The 4,179-nt window shown below is 45.4% G+C and overlaps 1 protein-coding gene across 1 annotated transcript in view; it reads left to right on the forward strand.

Annotated features, from left to right (window-relative positions):
• SSH2 (slingshot protein phosphatase 2) overlaps positions 1-4,179 on the forward strand; it is a 124,138-nt gene that overhangs the window by 26,374 nt on the left and 93,585 nt on the right. The gene's annotated exons all lie outside the window — the stretch shown is intronic.

Raw genomic sequence — 4,179 nt, forward strand, 5'->3', positions numbered from 1 at the left:
CCTGTTAAAAACGTCTTGTAGCAGCAAGTTCCATAAGCTGAAGTGATGGCCGCTAGCTTGGAAGGCAAGTCTCTCTTTTTCTCTGATGGTTTCTCTGATCGGATGGTGGATATATACCCTGTCCTGGATGGGGTTACACTCCCCCTAAAGGAACAGGTGCGTAGTCTGGGAGTCATCTTAGACTCTTCCCTCACACTTGAGGCTCATGTAGCCTCGGTGGCCCGGAATGCGTTCTACCAACTTCGGTTGGTAGCCCAGCTACGTCCCTATCTGAGTAAGGAGGACCTCACATCAGTGGTACATGCTATGGTAACCTCGCGTCTGGACTACTGCAATGCGCTTTACGTAGGGCTACCTTTGAAGACGATTCGGAAGCTACAGCTAGTGCAAAATGCGGCGGCCAAAGTGCTAACAAGAACTAAGCGGTCTGAGCATATAACACCTGTGCTAGCCCGTTTGCACTGGCTTCCAATATGCTTCCGGGCCAGATTCAAAGTGTTGGTACTTACCTATAAAGCCTTATACGGCGCGGGACCACGATATCTGTCGGAACGCCTCTCCCGATATGAACCGGCCCGTACACCACGGTCTACTGCGAAGGCCCTCCTCCGGGTTCTGACTCATAGGGAAGCCCGGAGAGTGGTGACAAGATCTAGGGCCTTCTCAGTGGTGGCCCCCGAACTATGGAATGGTCTCCCCGAGGAGGTGCGCCTGGCGCCGACACTATCGTCTTTTCGGCGCCAGGTTAAAACCTTTCTCTTCTCTGAGGCATTTTAATTCCTGTTAATTCTAAATTATTATATTTTGATTTTAGACTGTACAGTTTTTTGTACAGTTTTGTATTGTGATATACTGTGTTGTGTTATTTTTATTGTATTTTTAATGTTCACTGCCCAGAGAGCTGTTGCTAGTCGGGCGGTATATAAGCTTAATTAAATAAATAAATAAATAAAATTTTTCCCCTCCTGAGTGTCAGTTGTCCTGGCTGAAATATGGGGGTAATACAGGCCTGCCTTACAGGTGGGGTTGCAGAGAGTACCAAGATCATATGTGCAAAATTGCTGAGAACTGAGAAAATAATGCCATGTTATGTGCCTTCAAGTAGATTTTGACTTATGGCAACCCTATGAATCAGCAACCTCCAACAGCATCTGTCGTGAACCACCCTGTTCAGATCTTGTAAGTTCAGGTCTGTGGCTTCCTTTATGGAATCAACCTATTTCTTGTTTGACCTTCCTCTTTTTCTATTCCCTTCTGTTTTTCCCAGCATTATAGTCTTTTCTAGTGAATCATGTCTTCTCATGATGTGTCCAAAGTATGATAACCTCAGTTACATCATTTTAGCTTCTAGTGACAGTTCTGGTTTAATTTGTTCTATCGTCTTTCACGGTATCCGCAAAGCTCTCCTCCAACACCACATTTCAAATGACTTTATTTTTCTCTTATCCACTTTTTTCACTGTCCAACTTTCACATCCATACATGGAGATCGGGAATACCATGGTCTGAATGATCCTGACTTTAGTGTTCAGTGATACATCTTTGCATTTGAGGACCTTTTCTAGTTCTGTCATAGCTGCCCTCCCCAGTCCTAGCTGCCTTCTGATTTCTTGACTATTGCCTCCATTTTGGTTAATGACTGTGCCAAGGTATTGATAATCCTTGACAAGTTCAATGTGCTCGTTGTCAACTTTAAAGTTACATAAATCTTCTGTTGTCATTACTTTAGTCTTCTTAATGTTCAGCTGTAGTCCTGCTTTTGTGCTTTCCTCTTGAACTTTCATCAGCATTCGTTTCAAATCATGACTGGTTTCTGCTAGTAGTATGGTACCGTCTGCATATCTTAAATTATTGATATTTCTCCTCCAATTTTTACATCTCCTTCATCTTGGTCCAATCCTGCTTTCCGTATATGTTCTGCATATAGACTAAACAAATAGGGTGATAAAATACACCCCTGTCTCACCCCCTTTCCGATGGGGAACCAATCGGTTTCTCCATATTCTGTCCTTACAGTAGCCTCTTGTGCAGAGTATAGGTTGTGCATCAGGACAATCAGATGCTGTGGCACCCCCATTTCTTTTAAAGCATTCCATAGTTTTTCACGATCTACACATTCAAAGGCTTTGCTGTAATCTATAAAGCACAGGGTGATTTCCTTCTGAAATTCCTTGGTCCGTTCCATTGTGCAACGTATGTTTGCGATATGATCTCTGGTACCTCTTCCCTTTCTAAATCCAGCTTGGACATCTGGCATTTCTCGCTCCATATATGGTAAGAGCCTTTGTTGTAGAATCTTGAGCATTACTTTACTTGGATGGGATATTAAGGCAATAGCTCTTAATTGCTTTTGCTACATCACTTCTCACTATTAAAGCAACCCCGTTTCTTCTTGATTTCTCATTTCTCACTGTCCTGCAGTGGTTCCGTTCCTATCTCTCAGATAGGCAGCAACGGGTGGCATTGGGAGATGAGGTTTCAGACCCTTGGCCTCTTCATTGTGGAGTGCCACAGGGTTCTATCCTCTCTCCCATGCTATTCAACATCTATGTGAAACCGCTGGGAGCAATCATCAGGAGTTTTGGGTTGCAGTGCCATCAGTACGCAGATGACACTCAGCTCTATCTCTCATTCAAGTCCTCACTGGAGTTGGCTGTGAACACCATGTCCAAGTGCCTAGAATCCGTAAGTGGATGGATGGGAGAGAATAGGCTGAAGCTGAACCCCGACAAGACTGAGGTATTACTTGTGGGAGATAAAAGGAAATTAGGAATTACTGACCTGATGCTTGATGGGGTAAGTTTACCCCTGAAGGACCAGGTCCGCAGTCTTGGGGTCATACTTGACTCCCAGCTGTCCATGGAGGCTCAGATTACAGCAGTGAGCCGGGCAGCTTGGTATCAATTACATCTGATACGGAGACTGCGTCCCTATCTTCCTGTTCATCTGCTCCCTCAGGTGATACATGCCCTGGTCTCCTCTCGCCTAGACTACTGCAATGCGCTCTACGTGGGGTTACCCTTGAAAACGGTCCGGAAATTACAGCTGGTACAGAATGCGGCGGCACGCTTGATTACGCATAGCCGTCGCTGGGAGCATATCACCCCAGTGTTATTAGATCTTCACTGGTTACCAGTTGTCTACCGGGCCCAATTCAAGGTGTTGGTGTTGACCTTTAAAACCCTCTACGGTTTCGGCCCAGTCTATCTGAAGGAACGCCTCCAGAATCACCGATTGTGCCGCCTGACGAGATCAGCCTCGCAAGACCTTCTCTCGGTCCCACCGGTGAGAACAGCTAGGCTGGTACGGACCAGAGAGAGGGCCTTCTCTGTTGTGGCCCCCACCCTCTGGAACTCCCTCCCTTTCGATCTCAGACATGCTCCCTCCCTGTCCAGCTATCGCCGAGCCTTGAAGACCCGGCTGTTCAGGCAGGCCTACAAGATTGGGACAGATTAATTTATGTTATAATTGAATTAACGGATGGTTTTTTAGCTTAAAATTTGATTATGTTGATGTATATGTATTGCTTTTATTCTGTTGTTCGTCGCCTAGAGTGTCCCTAACCCGGACAGATAGGTGGCTGAAAAATAAAATGTATTATTATTATTTTATTTATTATTATCATTTCCTGCATAAAATATTTTGTAGTTGCCTGATTGAAAATGTCCCATTCCTGTCCATTTTAATTCACTCACACCAAGTATTGTAATGTTGATACGTTCCATTTCTTGCTTGACAATTTCTAACTTTCCCTGGTTCATGCTTCTCATATTCCATGTTCCTATTGTGTGTGTCGTACAACTCCGGACTCTCCTTTCGCATCTGTGCGCATCAGCCTCTGGGCTTCCTTTTGGCTTTGACCCAGCTGCGACATTACTCACAGCGCTACTCATACTTGTCCGTTGTTCTCCCCCAGTAGTTCCGTGAGTGCCTTCTGACCTTGCGGGAGGGTCTCATCTTCCAGCACTATCTCATGTTGCATTTTGGATACTCTGTTCATAGGGTTTTCTTGGTAAGAGGTATTCAGAGGTGGTTTACTGCTGCCTTCCTCTGAGTCTGAATGCATCTTAGTCTGGTGTCTCAGCTTTGACCATTCCGCCTTGGGTGCCCCTGCTAGGAGCCTAGCCTCTTGCTCTAGACTCCTGACGGCATTGCTCTCAGCTTCTTCAACACTCTCAAC

This window comes from Rhineura floridana, chromosome 21 (assembly GCF_030035675.1).
Source record: "Rhineura floridana isolate rRhiFlo1 chromosome 21, rRhiFlo1.hap2, whole genome shotgun sequence".
NCBI classification, from domain to species: Eukaryota; Metazoa; Chordata; class Lepidosauria; order Squamata; family Rhineuridae; genus Rhineura; species Rhineura floridana.